This window comes from Ambystoma mexicanum, chromosome 2p (genome assembly GCF_040938575.1).
Source record: "Ambystoma mexicanum isolate Mex_15411 chromosome 2p, UKY_AmexF1_1, whole genome shotgun sequence".
Classification (NCBI taxonomy): Eukaryota; Metazoa; Chordata; class Amphibia; order Caudata; family Ambystomatidae; genus Ambystoma; species Ambystoma mexicanum.
This window is the reverse complement of record NC_090923.1, coordinates 90,509,566-90,525,120: the sequence shown is the minus strand read 5'-3', so window position 1 is coordinate 90,525,120 and position 15,555 is coordinate 90,509,566. Positions and strand designations below refer to the sequence as shown.

The 15,555-nt window shown below is 45.4% G+C and overlaps 1 protein-coding gene across 2 annotated transcripts in view; it reads left to right on the top strand.

The window, feature by feature from the left end:
• Window positions 1-15,555, top strand: part of LOC138566244 (rab GDP dissociation inhibitor alpha-like) — a 398,413-nt gene that overhangs the window by 105,307 nt on the left and 277,551 nt on the right. The window contains exon 1 of one of the 2 annotated variants that reach the window (XM_069643322.1): window positions 6,716-6,823. The exons of the other annotated variant lie outside the window; for it this stretch is intronic. The gene's annotated coding sequence lies outside the window, so the exon portion shown is untranslated. Of the gene's footprint in view, window positions 1-6,715; window positions 6,824-15,555 lie in introns of those variants that run through there. 2 annotated transcript variants of the gene reach the window in all.

Here is a 15,555-nt window from a genome sequence, read left to right as displayed (position 1 = left end):
GATTATTTATTTTCTCCAAAAGTGCAGCCCACTTCTCATTCATTTTCCCATAGACAAAAAAGCCCACTTTTAGCCAAAGCATACAGCCCAAACCGCTGGACGGATTTGGACCAGGTCCGAAACAAATTGGACACAAAGCGTTGACTCACACGACATGAGTGATTTGGGTTATTCCGTGCTGTGGTTATTTAAAAATTGACATAGAAGGCATGCCCCCTGCTCCAAAAAGTATAGTTATATCTCCCATGGTGCATTGCAGGATCATAGTTTTCTGAAAATAAACGACTGCCATCTTGTTTTTCTCTCGATGAGAGAGTAATTCGATGCTATGGGAAAATTAAATGTAGTAAAAAGCTATTTGCAGGTCAAAAAACATACAAATGCCACCAGGGTAGAGGTGGGCGGATGGCTAGAAAGCACTGAGTGAAATTTAGTATTTGGAGGGTCCAGGGACCGAGTCTGCAACGCAGCCCAAAGGTTTCTGTAGCCTCGACTATAGCCGCGAATAGCCGACATCTGAAAGCAAACTGCGTCACACAAGCAGCACATGCTCTGGGGTGAAAGGGAAAGAGCATGGGAGGTGAGGAGGCTGTCTGAGGAGTGGGGGGAGCTGGCACAGATGGGGGGCACTTGGTAATAGCCTGGGGGGCAGGAAAGCATTTCTTTTCAGCTGTTTTGCCGATATTCGCTGCTATATCTGAGGTCACAAAGGACTACAGAGTTTGGTACCCGCGGTTACTTGTTTAATATATATGTTTTCAAAGATATTTTTATAACTATAGTGACGTTGGGGTTGAAAATCACTGGCCATGGCAGAAGGCCAAGTCCAGAAACTCCATTGCCATCCATGTCTCCCATTCATACAGTAACCAGGACATACTCTGTTTAGCTTTTAATTGAGAAAGGGGTCAGCCTCCTCAGGCCATGTTGCCTGATAAATAAACCAAACTTACAAGACCACTAAGACTAATGGGCTGGCCCTTTGCTTCCTTGCTTTGAAACTAAGCAGGGTCAGCCCTGGTTATTGTATGGATGGCCTTGAAGGTTTTGCACTCAGAGACAATTTTCTGCCTTTTGCTGTATTGCATTCCGGTATTTGTAGTCTCCCAGTCAACAATAAAAAGAAAAAATCAGGTATTTGTACAGCAACAGTGGGTTTCCCACCACTGCAGTAATTGGGACAAACCCTGCTTAGTTTCAAAGCGAGGAAGGTGTCAGCCCACTAAGGCCATGTTGCCTAATACATGGGAACCCCTTAGAAGAGCACTAAGCGGGCTGAATCCTTCCTCACTTTGAAACTAAGCAGGGTCGGTCCCGGTTATTGCTTGGATGGCAGACAGTCCACGGTCCTGAATGCTGTGTATTTTCTTAGTTTTAAATATCTCATAAAACACAGCATCTGCATTTTTAGAAAATAGAAAAAATTAAATTAAAGAAAATCACATTTATGCCAGACACTATCAGAGAACCATGGCCTTAAGGAGTTCCAGGCGTAGCACTTAACCATTATGCTACAATGATGTTGTTGTTTGTATTTTCACAAGTTTCATACCTTACGTTTTATCATTGAACATATTAAATTATAGGCTAAGTATGAACGGTATGCCTTGTGGCGCGCCATGCCTTTGTGGCTTAGTGGTTAATTGTTGGGCCTTGAACTCTGGCAGACAAGGGTTCAAGGCTATATGTTTTTTTTGTTATTTAACTAATTTAATTAAAAGAAACGCAACGCAAGTGGGAAGTCGCAAGGTTTGTTGTAGTGAAGTCATGTGAAATTATTTAGAATAAGGGCATTTAGACGTGGCTGCAAAGTCAGACGTGGCTGCAAAGTCAGCCACGGCTAAGCATCGCTCATGCATAAATAACGGTGCCTAATACATTGTGAGCTCTCAAAGTTTTAAATATCTCATAACACACGGCATCAGCATTCTTTTTTAAACTGTGCGACTGTCAGTCTTGCACTCAGAGACAATTATTTTGCCTTTTGATGAATTGCATTCTGGTATTTGTGGTCTCACAGTCAAGATGTGAGGGAATAATGACACAATTGTACACTTTTGCCTAACATAGTCATATAAGAATGTATATATTTGAGTGACACTATGGTATGTGTACTTTTGAAGTTAGCTTTATAAAGCAAAGTATTGTTGAAAGACAGACATGGGGGTGAGGAGGGGGAATGATGAGAGGGCAAGTAAGCCATGAGTATTTGCCCACGATGTGGCAAGAGAGTTTGCAATCCTGGACACTGGTGAAGTTATTGTCCCTTGATTGGGGTTGCTCTTCAGGGCACTAGCAAAGGACACATGTGGGTGGACAGTTTAACCTTTTTTCAGGTGGCGGTTAGTAAGGTTCCGAGGTTGTCATGTACCCAGTGCAGACGCTTACCCACAACACCACAAGCTCTAGTTTCATATTGGGATTTTGTTTTCCATGCAAGATTTCACTACAGATTGCTGGGTTTAAATGATGAGCACCTTTTATACTTTGCCAGCATATTTATTGAAGGATTTAATCTCTCAGGTTATTTTTCTGGTGTTCATTACTTTTTTTTAAAGTTCATTGCTATTTTGTCTTGCACACTTTCTTCTAAGGAGAAGGTCAATCGAACTACATTTGTATTTTTCACTTTAAAATATGTCGCCACATACTGTGCGTATATTCATGGGTGCCAGCTTTTGATTTTCCTTGGTATACCTTGGTATATGTTATTTTTGCAGCCGATAATTTTTTACCCTTTTCTGTGCTGCTTAAATGTGGGTAGTTGGGTGCGTGCAATGTATCGCAACAGTCACCAAGAGACCGGCCACAAAACAAGGTGCTTGTAGGACGTTGCTTAACCAAAGTGTGGGATCCTCTGCAAATAATTTAATCGCACAGGGCATTAACTAATAACCTTGGGAGTTCTCAAAGCCTGCAATGTTTTATACATAATGAAAAAAATAGATATTTGTACAGCTACAGTGACATCGCGGGTAAAAAATGACTGGTGACCCAGTTCTCCCATCCACGCAATAACCAGGACTGACCCTGCTTAACTTCAAAATGAGGAAAAAAGGCCAGCTCCCTCAGGCCATGGTGCCTAATAAAGAGGCAATGGGGCTCATTATGAGTCCAGCGATAGCCGGGCCAGCCGGTAAATACCAGCACGGCTGCCGCCCGAGTCATTTTTTTTCTGTCATTTGGCAATGGGGCACCTACCGGGGCATTACAGCCCCGGGGGTCACGGTAATTTCCTATTGCCGAGCGCCGGAAAAAATTACTCCCCATTCCCATTCAAGTCCCATTGGACTCAATGAGAATGGGGAGGACGGATACACCGGCACCATTCGTGAATGGTGCCGGTGCATCCGTGAAGGTCTGCGAGTGGGTGCCATTCCGACCGCCAGGTCAGACCTGGCAGGCGGAAAGGCACCCACTTGCAGACCTTGTATTTTGCCGGTCAGGTAACAATGGTGCTGTTAGCTTACCGGCACCGTTGTTACCCGACCGGCAAACTTGTAATGAGGACCAATGTTACAAGACCACTTAGAGCACATGGCCTGAGGGGGCTGGCCACTTCCTCACTTTGAAGCTAAGCAGTGCTGTGCATATATTCATGGGTGCCAGCTCTTGATTTTCGCTATGGGTGCAGAAAGTACCGGGGCATATGTTATTGTTGCACTAATAATTTTTTCCCTGTTTCCTTGCTGCTTAAACGTGGTTGTTAGTTTTCGGTCATGCGATGTATCACAACAGTCACCAAGAGACCGGCCATAAAACAAGGTACTTGGAGCATGGGACAGGACATTTCGGCATGGCCAGTTAGGTGCACGCCGTTATGGCGTGACCTTTTCGCCGCAGTTTCTGTTTGGGCACACCCAGTTAGATGCAACCAGTTGGGGGCAGGGACCTCTTGGCGCAAGGATGTTTTGGCGCTAAAGGTCCCAATTGGCATGAACCTGCAGGCACTTTGCATTTTGGAATATGGATTAAAAGTGAAAAAGATGTATTTACTGCAACATTATAAAACAAGATGGGACATGTATCACACCGTCGTTGCAGAATTGAACACGTATTAAACATGAAACACATTTATTTACTGCAACATTATAAACTGCTTGCAACTATCCCTCACAAACAACTTTACACCATGTGCACACACACACACACTCACATCAAACACACACACATTGCATGCACACCCTCTCAGATGACATGCACACCCTAACACCACACATTCCCTCTTACACTGTACATATATTCTAAAAGAGGACTACACCGTCTCTGGGCAACATTATAAAACAGAACAAATGAAACAAACATCACAGTTGTGCTGTACCCTGCCATCAGAGAAACCTGGTTCTAGGAGTTCAAGACACAGCACTGACCCATTATGGTAAAATGATGTTACTGTTTGGATTTTCACAAGTTTCATACCTAGCCTTTTATCATTGAACATATTAAATTATAGGCAAAATATGAAATGTATGCACCATGAAGCACCAAACCATTGTGGTCTAGTGGTTACATGCTGGTCCTTGATCTCTGACAAACCAGGGTTCAAGGCTGTATGGGAGGTGGCTTTATTTTTTGCAGTGCAGTCCTGTGATCTTATTTCTGTCATCATCATGGTCATAGTCTGCGCAACAGGGTGCATGAAGTAAAGGTGGCTTTAGCTGAATGTCAGGGGTTTTGTTGCATTAAGTTCTCACGTCTCTAAAACTGAAGTTTTTTTCTTGAATATGAATATATATATATATATATATTGGACAAAAAGCAGATCCCTTTGCAGTTGTCTCAGTTAGAAGGGAAATATTGACTTAGCTTATATCTTAAAAGCAAGTACTGTTCTGGCATGACCAGACCACCATTCACCATCTTGCAGCTGGCGGCAAATTGGTACAAAGGAAAAAAGGGCATTCTTTTTCTGATTGGCACAAAAATGATGACAGGTGCAGTGCGAATTTTATCTGATGCTACACCACTTTAAATGGCTACGAGTAAAAGTGGTTAAACATATATGGTTGTTGAGGTATCAGTGACTTGAGTGGGTGGGAGACAGGCCGACAGAGACTCGTATAGGGATATGAAGGGTGTCGATTATGTTTGATAGTTGCATTTGTATTGAGGATTTATGTAGCCCAAACCAAGCAAGGAAGCAAGGGAGCAGTGCACATATCGTTGAGCGTAGCATAGGAGCTAAGGAGCGGACAGGCGCAATATGTGGACCGGATGTTCGGTCCATGGGGCGGGATGTAATGCACTAATGGCACATACATATGTTGACTGGAGAGTAAACCCTTCAGTTCCTTCCTGAAATAAAAGCAGTCCATGTTGCCACTGTAGTGGTAGCACAGGAAAGCCTGTATCCTGTTTTGTCTCGAACCCGGAGATGGCCTAGAACCTCCAGAACTATGGCGAGGAGGATGTGTTCTCAATTGATGTTGGAGACTGTGGTTTAGAAGTCCACAGGTTTCGCGCCTTCAAACACTTGTGTATAGGCGTGTTATAAATGTCATATCATATCAGGTGTAATGAAGGATTTTACCTTCCAGAGGTGGGCTAGTTGGCACCAGGCAGTTTTGGCCTTTATGTTGATATGCTGGCGGCAGGAGATCTTACTATTCAATATGTATTCAGAAATAGTACCTATAGAACAAAATCAAATACACATATTTGATTCACATTATAGTTAATTTAACTTCTTTAAATTATTCCAAAATAAACAGAACAAAACTACGAGATAAACAAAGCGTGATTATTATGTAGGCCACTGGGAAAGTTAAGAAGAAGTCAAATAATCCAGTAAAAAGTGAATTGCAGTTGTGCTTTTTCAGCTCAGTGCTCCAGCACGAAGTTGGCAGATTTTTGTTAGCAATTTAACAAGTGGAAAACTCCTGAATTTCCATTCAGCAAAAAGTTGCTGTTCTTGCATTTTTATGAACAATTTTGAAGATTTTGAAATGGTATAGTCACGGATACAAATCTCAAGTTTTAAGCTACCGACCGGGCAGCCTTAAAAAGTTACTGGCCACCTCAATTCCACAGAGCCATTCAGTGCACCATTTCTTCCTCGGCAAGAGTAAATTATCGCAAGCCAGTGGCTAGTGGCGAGGGCACATTCTGAACCCTGAAGTATATTTACAGACTTTATTCTTGAAGACATACTGATTTCATGTTATTTTTTTTAATTTTGCGAAATTTCTCCAACTGCACAAAAATCATAGAACACAATTCCACTAAATTGGTGCCACCGGTGGCTTCATGCTGCTACCACTTTACTACCCAAGCCCGTCTCCTCTGTCCTCTTCCCCCGTGCATCTGCACTTCTCTTCCCACTCTATGCAATTAAGTGCATGCCGCTCCCGCGCGCTGCACAGGTGATAATCTCGTAGGAAGATTGATCTTCCCCTGTTGCTCGTCTGAGACCCTTATGTCGATCTCTGCGCATGGTAGCCGCAGTCAGGCCTTATTGTATCACCATAATTAGACACATGGATTTTCTCAAGAAGGTATATTTTGAGTAAATGGGGCGATTGAGTAGCACTCTAATGTTATATTTTATATACAAGGTATCCACAATATGGGTATGCTGTCCACATGGCCCATGATCACATTGCCTGCGGCTCCTGTATGCATATAATTTATCAGTGTAGCAGTAAAGGGCTTAGGATCTGGCTCGCCTATTACTGTCAGGCTTAATAGCCTTAGAAATTTACATCAGTGCGGATTACCGGCTTTGCCCGGGACTGCCTTCTCCGAGTAAATAGGAAGATGGTGGGAGGAAATAACTGCAGGTGGATATTCGCTTTCCAGCCAAGTCTCTAAGGACCGTAACCAGGTAAGATAGCTCGGTTTAGGGTGATTTGATCGAATACATTAGCTCGAAGAAGAATTCATTATGGTTTTTTTTACAGCTTGTTTTGTCTGCATACATATGCAGGGGTTGAGCCCCCGCAGCCCATCCCCTTAACCACCCTACATTAATTATTTTCCTAAACCCACCCCCCACATATATTTGCGGCAAAATTTGTCCAAAAAACTATGACGAATTCTCCTTCAACAAAATATGCTGCGCAGTAATCTGCTGATCGCTGATAGCTCAATGGACAGGTTGCCCAGATCAATGGACGGGTTGCTCAGACCAAAGGACGGGTTGCCCAGATTAAAGGACGGGTTGTCCAGACCAATGGATGGGTTGCACATGCACAGATTCAAGTGTCAACTGCATTTAGCAGGCTTGAATCCTGGTGGGGCTGATCAAGCCCCTCATCCTGCCAGTGACCACTCAAAATATTGAGTTGAAAGTAAAGAGGCCACACTAAAGAGCTGAACATGGGATAGCTAGGAGCAGGCCGGACAGGTTGGTACAGGTGAAAGGGAGCAAAGTGTACAGGATGTCTCGCCCACTAATGAAGAAGGAGCAGTGGAGTGTGTGGTACACGAATTCCGTGAATCCTCCACCCCTACCTTAACATGTTTTTTCGTCTTTTCTTTTGGATTTTACCTTTTTATTTTTTGTCTCAGTGTGATACAGTATAAGGTGGTCCATGCTAAATACTAAATGCCCCCATAACCTTCCCCCATCGTTTCCCAGTAATGGAGGGGAAATAAGTAGTGATTGGGAGCATGCCATTCCATGTAGAACCTAAACCAGGAACTGAACAAGAAAACACAAAATTATTAAAGATACCAATAACTAAAACATACAGATATATCCATATCTATATACGGATAGAAAGAGGGAGATGTTAAAGGAAATGTGAAAGTAGTAATTATGTTCATACACCAATCTCCTTTTTTCTTAACCCTTCCCCTCCTTTTTTTCTTCCCCTTTTCTTTCATTATATCAACTCTTTTATGTTCTTATTTATAAGGTATTTATACTGACCCTTATGATATAATCTGATTTGATTCTGTTTTATCTTTAATTCCTATTTAATTGCTTTATTTCGAATCATATTCAAATGGTATTGTTTATTGTTATATTGTTGGCTATTGATTTTGTAATTTGGATCTGAATAAAATAAACTTTAGAAACTCAAAGAAATCATTGATTTGAGCCAAGTCACACATGCCTTAGCGCCAGTCAATAGCCATCACTGGAATGTCAACGCTGAGGTCAGAGCCAGGTGTGTACAGCATTGCAGGCATGCACATTAGACCAAATGCAAGACTTTTGCTCCAGAAAATTGACTTTGTCTTACATGGCATTGCTATTTTAAACATAGCTTTTTCAATCCCAGACAGGCAGGTCTCATGACTGCAGGCGACAGCATGCAGGTTTTCACCCATATTAGGCTTCATCAGGGCAGTTCAGTCTGACAGCCTCTTCTTCTTCTTGGGATGGCAATTTCCATCTGGAGAGATGATGTTCGCCGTTAGTCACCCTTGTCAGTCACGCACCTCTGCTAAAGCTCCTCCCACTTCCCAGTGTCCCTAACATATTGACGGGGGAACCTGCACTGCTTATCCTCTTGGTTGAAGCATTGGAGCATGTTTTGCCAAGACCAGCAAAGATATGGTGGGTTTGAAAAAGGCTTTAAAAAAAACATCCACCTGAAATGTGAAAACAGAATAAGCCATCTGAGGCAAATCACACATGCCACAATGCCACCCAGTAGACATCACTTGAAGTGCACCTCCAGTTCAGAGCCACATGAGCAAAGCATTGTGGGAATGCAAAATAGCGCGAATGCAAGCCTTTAGATCCAGAACATTCTTTTTGTCTTACAGGGTAGTGCTTTTTTATGCGTAGCTTCTGAAACCAAAGAAAGACAGTTATCAAGACTGCAGACAACTGCATACTGGTTCCCCCTTATTAGGGATCATTAAATACATATATAAAGACCCACGATGAAAGTGGGAGGATGGGAGGAACGGAGGATGGTATGCTAGACTTTTGTTAAGTGAAACTATCACCTCACCTGTGGCTTTGTGGCGCCAAAGAGCCCACACACCATCTCCCTAACCTCCTAGCTTCTACTGAGGGAAGTAATGTGCCTGTAAACGTCTTCTATATGATCAATGTCCTTCAAACGCCATTACATTTGCGAAGAGAACAACGTCCATAGCACAAGGACAATGGGAAACAAAATCTCCAAGAGGTCCAAAACGGGGATTTCAGAGTTCAAAATCAACCAAACGACAAGGTTCAAAGATAAGTGTGATGACGCCACCTCTATTGTGCGTATTGAGGGAGCACAGGTTCGATCCCCAGACTGGCTGCAACATGCACAAATAGGTTTACAGTGGCTGACCAGTGTGGAATTTAAAGGTGGACCCTGCTATCTCTGATCGGGCCTCCCGCCTATCTGGGTGTCACAAAGAGGCGGAGGCGTGAGAGAGGATTCAACATGTCTTTATTCATTAACAGCAAACCAGAACTGACGTTTCCCTCCCAATGCCCACCCTCCCCTTCCCGTTTCCCTTTGTCCCTCTCCAGGTGACATAAGAGATGGTGACAACACCACCACCACCCCGATACTAAACTTGAAAGTCCCACATGAGTTAATTTCTTCGATGAGCCTGTGAGGTTTCCTACAAGCTCTTTGTGGTCGCTGGTCCGTCTGTTCTCTACGTTCCTGACTTGGCCAGAGTGGTGCTTCGGCGCTGGAGTCTTCTCCGTCCCCTTCATAAGGTGCATCACTTTTGGTGAGCAGAGTTGGTGAGGTGGGGTTGGCAACTGGCACGATGCTGGGCGTCCACCTAAAGTGTGAGGAATTCCTCATTGTTGTTTTCCTTTCACATTCTTCTGTGATGAGGGATCCCTTCACTTGCACGACGGTGAGGGGCTCTTTTCCAAAGCAGCCATATTTTTGCGAATATGGGTTTGTTTTGCGATGACCACGTCTCCAGGTTCAAGGTCATTTTCTTTCGCTCTCCTTCTTTCATCGGTTCCTCTTTTCATCTCTGTTTTCCGTCGAGAGTCTTGTTCTCGTATTGCCCGATCGCTGCTGTACCTTTCGTCTTCCTGTGTTATGTGTGGGATCAGGGGTCCTTATGTTTCTCCTAAACATCACTTCAGAGGGTGTTTTCCTGGTGGTGCTACATGGGGTATTTCTGTAATCTTGCATTAACTGACATAGCATCTTTTCTACAGACTTGCCTGTAAGTCAAGCAATTCGGGTTGCTCGTTTGATGTTGCTCAAGAAGCGCTCTACCGTGCCATTTGCCTGGGGCCACAGAGGTGTTATTTTTCTGTGATGGAATCCCATGTATTCTGAGAATGTCTTGAAGTCTTGCCCTGTGAAGGGGGGCCCATTGTCCGACTTCACTACTTTGGGGATAACATAGGTGGCGAACATTCTGTCGAGAGCGGGGATAGTGTGGAATGCTGATGTGGACGGCACAATCTGGATGTCTGGGAATCGAGAATATTCATCGACCGCTACTATTATGTGCTCACCCCCTTCTAGTGGCCCGAAAAAGTCCACAGTGATTTCTTTCCAGGCTCCCTCCAGCAGTGTGTTCATGCACAGCGGCTCTGGTCTGGTGTGTGGATTTATGACAGCGCATCTGTGGCATTTTCGAAGCAGCTCCTCTACTGGGGTGTCAAGATGAGGGAACCATCATTTTTGCCTAAACATCCTATTGTGGACACTATGCCTCGGTGTCCTTCATGTGCCAGATCTAGGACCTTATATTTTAGGCTGCGTGGGATCACTAGTTTGGTGCCCTTGAGCAGCAGACCTTCTTCGGATTTTGCGAGTTCATCCTTAATGGCCAGAGGACAGGTGATATCTTGCTTGGTATCCTCCCCCGTGCTTTCCTTCAACTGGCGGGCTTGTTTCCAATGCCCGGTCGCCAGACATCTCAAGACGATCTGTATTCCTTGATCAGTGTTCGTTTCTTGAGCTGTATAGTGCGTGTCAAGACCCTTTGGGATGTTTCCTTGTATCACGTATATAATATATTGATCCGCTGTGGATGGTTTTGATGAACATTCCATGCCTGGATGTCGCAAGAGGAAGTTGGCCGGGTTGTGATCTTTCCCCGGCCTGTGAATTATGTAGAAATGATAGTCTTGTAGCCTCGGAGCCCATCTTGCGATTCATGGTGGCATTTTGGTTTGAGGATTAACATAGATGAACAGTAAAGCCTGGTGATCTGTGACAATTGTAAAGGGTTTTCCGTACAAGAATAAATGAAAATGTTCACAGGCCCATACTACGGCCAGCCCTTCCTTCTCGGCCTGCGAGTATGCCTGATCGGTCTTGGATAGGCTCCTGCTGGCGTAGGATATAATGTGTTTGGACTGGTTGTCTCTCTCGTCCAATTGGGTCAAAATGGCCTACACGGCTTGCGTCCACTATCAGTTCAGTGGCCCTCTTTGGGTCAAAATAGGCCATGTTATTGGTGTCAGATATGCAGTGTTTTATTAATTGAAATGTATGATGGGATTATTCAGACCACTTGAACTCTGTATTTTGCTTGGTAAGCGCCCTGAGGGGTTCACTGACAGATGCAAAGTCTTTTATGTATCATGTTCAGTAGCTAGCTAGTCCCAAGAAGGATCTGAGGTCCGTTATGGAGCGTGGTGGTTCGGCGTCAGTGAGTGCGCTGACCTTTTTTGGGTCAGGCGTCATACCCGTGGAGGAAAATATGTGTCCGAAGAAACAAAGTGTCTGTTTCCTAATCTCACATTTATCCTTGTTTAGAGTGAGTTGGACCTCTTCAAGGGCCATGCACACTCTCATGAGTGTGTTGGCGTGCTGTTCTTGGGTTTGTCCGAACACCAGAATGTCGTCACTGTAGTTCAAACAGTTGGGTATGTGTTTGATGACATTATGGATCTATGACTGAAAAATGTCTGCCGACGACGAAACTCTGAAGCTGAGACGCTTATACCTGTATAGGCCCAGATGAGTGGCAAACGTGGTGATATATCGGGAAGCCTTGTTGAGCTCCAATTGATAGTAGTTGTTGAGGTCCAGCTTGGAGAAGATTGTGGCTCCATTGAGGAGGTGCACCATGCCAGTGATGCGCAGAGCCTGGTGACATTCTCTCATGATGGCCTTGTTGGTCCGCCGCATGTCCACGCATATGAAAATGTCCGTCGAGTCTCTCTTGGGTACAGGCACTATGGGGGACACCTATGGTGTGGGACCCTCTGTTGGTTCAATGATGTTAGCTTCCAGCAACTTGGTCAACTCTTCTTCCACTTGCCTTTATATGTTTATGGGGATTCCCTGATAGTGTTGCGCCACTGGGGTGTCGTTGGTGTCGATGTGCAGTTCGATTTGGCGGCCTTTCAACTTTCCCAGGCCTTTGAAAAGTGCTGGAAATACTTGTTCCATATTTGATGTGAGATCTGGGTATTTGTGCACCATGAATCTATAGAGAACGTGGATGAGGCCCATCTCAATTGTGGCCTTGTATCTTAAGATACATCCGCTTTCAGTGGCAGCTTCCAGGACGTGCATGGGGATGTCTTTGGCTTGTCCTTTATAGCTGCATGATGCTGTGAAAAAACCTTTGCAGGGCAGAGGTGTCTTTGAGCTGTAGGGGAAGATCAGTGCATTTGCGGGTTGTAAACGTGGGGCGTGTGGTATGTTATTATATACCTCCTCATTTTTTACATTTACGGTGGCTCCAGTATCTACCAGGAATTCTGCCGCTGTCTTATTGATTTGTATGACTAGAGTTTGATTGTGCTCTTTTGCTGTCGGGTTGCCTAGAGCATACAAGTATCCCTTTTTCTGTGGTTCTTCCCTCGGTTTTCCGCTTCTTCAGACGCTTTCCTCTGAGGACGCACTGGAGGCACTGTCTGACTGTGAGTGTTCAAACAAATATCTGACGTATCTTCTGGGTCTTCTCCTTGGCATTCATGTGGTAGGTTTACTGTCTCTCCAGTCACCCGAGGTTCGTTCCCTTCTTTTTTCTGGCTTGTCATCCCTATGCCTGCGATGAGCCGTGTCGTACGTCTGGTTGGTCGTTCGGGGTGGACTTTGCGGTCTTTGGTCTCTTTCTTGTGTTGGTCTTCCGCTTCATCTTTCACCTCGTATCTTGCTGCGGTATATGGGGCATACTGCTCTGCAATGATTCTTCCCACCACAGGCGGAACACTGTTGACCCATGGCTGTGCATTGTCCTTCATGTGGGTATTCGTAGCCGCATCTGTAGCAAAATGGGTCGGCATTTCCTTTAGATGCTCCTTCCAACTTGTTGATACACTCCCGCTTGCCATGGGTGATTTTGATGTCGTCCAGTCCTCCCACCTGTGATGCTAGCGTGGCGTCCGAGCGAGCCAGACGCAGGATTTCTTCCAAATTTCGTGACTTCTGTAGCAGTCGTTTTCGAAAGTCTGCACTCTCACCACCGACTATGATTTGCGAGCATATGCCTCTTCGCTGGAGTAATTGTTGAAGTCACAATGCTTCATTTTGAGTCTGAAACGCATCACGAAAGCGTCCATGGTCTCCCCTCTGGTTTGTTTGGTGGTGTGGAAGATGTGTCTCTCGTAATCTACATTTGTGTGTGGTGTGAAGTAGTCTGTGATTGTTGCCTTCAAATTTGCGTAGGTGTCGGTGACGCTTGCAGGGAGTTTGTCTACAATGTCTCTCACATTGGTGCCTATAGAAAATATAAGAAAGCTGTGCTTTTTTTCACCATCATCCGGGCCAATGGCTTTGAGACACACCTCAAAGTCTCTTAGCCACCTCTTCCATCATGGGCCTAGAGTGCTGGTGTCACTGAAGTCAAAATTAGTGGCCAGCTGCTTTATGAGGCTGTCATGCATCCTGGAAGGGAGTGCTCGAACCGGTGTTAATGGCATTGTTAATGATTCATATTCTGACATTTTGTCTATTTGTGTGTCTGCTAGACAGTTCTGGGGAGTTTAAATTGTCTTTCCCCCCTCCACTGGCCTTGTTAGGCAATGGGAGGCTGGTCATAGTGTGATGTCTTCCTCTGTGGGGCCTGGTACACATGTGGTTTTTCTGGTGCGTAGATTTCGCGAGCTGGAGGACCAAGTTTACAAAACGCTGCCGGGTCTTCCTGGGGGCGTGATGATGCAAAGAAAAAGGCCGGCGTCTCTGTCGACTGTCTCCAAGATACCAGGGCAGCTGCCAACATTGCAATGGGTGAGTATGACCATAGCGCATTGGATGCCCTCGTGTGTTCTTGTTGTACAGCCGCTGCCGTGCTGCTTGAGGGAGTGAGGGCTTTGTGGTTGCACGGGTATTCGTGTGCGTAAGGTGACCAGTAGATGGTGTAACGGAGCCCCCCCCAAAGGCCCACGACCCCGTGGGCAAGCAGGAAAATCTGAATGAAACTGGGCCACCAAACGAGGGGCATGCACATCCCGAGCAGGAACCCAAGATCGCTCCTCAGGACCGTAACCCAACCAATCCACGAGGTACTGGAGCTGACCCCTGAAGAGACGAGAGCCCAGAATACCCCCAACCTCATAAACATCAGGGTCATCCAATGACACAGGGGCAGGGTGAGAGACCAGATGCGTAGGACCAGGGGATGGTTTCAGGAGGGAAGTATGAAAAACTGGATGGACCTTCCAGGCTAAAGGAAGAGATAGGCGGTAAGCCACCGGACTCAGGACACCAGACACCCGAAAAGGACCAACAAACTTGGGAAGTAATTTGCGACAGCCAGGCAAGTGTAGATAGCGGGACGACAGCCAAACTCTGTTCCCCACACGGTAAACAGGAGCAGCGACCCGTTTCCTATCGGCTGAAGCTTTCATGGCCAACTGGGCTTCCTGCAGATGGGCAAGAGTCTGGGTGTGAACCGTGGCCAAGTCACGAACACAAGAGGAGGCAGCAGGAGCACAAGAGGATGCATAATCGGGAATGGGCAATGTATGGGGGTGTTGGCCACAGAGGGAGTAGAACGGGGAAAAGCCAGTAGAGGAGTGCAAAGAGTTGTTATGGGCGAATTCAACGAGGTGTAGCAGGTGTACCCATGATTTCTGATGTTGTAGTGAAAGACAGCGTAAGTATTGTTCCATGGCCTGATTTACCCTTTCTGTCTGGCCGTCGGTTTCCGGATGGTAAGCAGAGGAAATTCGTGCATCAATACCCAATAGTTTAGTGAGCGCACGCCAGAAACGGGATGTGAATTGTGAACCTCTGTCAGAAACCAAGACCGTAGAGAGCCCAAATAAACAAAAAATTGACTTGAAAAACAGGCTTGCCAATGTAGGTGCAGAGGGTATACCAGAACAAGGACTAAAGCGAGTCATCTTGGTGTATGCGTCTACTACAACCCACACTGTATCATAACCCTGTGAACGAGGGAGATCAGTCACAAAATCCATTGTAAGGGTATGCCAGGGTCTGGGGGGAATTGGCAAGGGCTGTAAAAGACCCAAGGGGCGACCCCTACGGACTTACACTGGGCAAACACTGAGCATGTGTTGACATAGTTCTCAACGTCACGCCGCATCGAAGGCCACCAGCACCAGCGTTTAAGTAGATCCAGAGTACGCTGTGGTCCTGGGTGGCCATGGATGGCAGCATCATGAGACCATTCCATAGCTAGATTTCGAGTGTCACTTGTGGGTAAGAACAACCTGTTATGAACAAAAGGCAGACCATCATGATACACGGGATC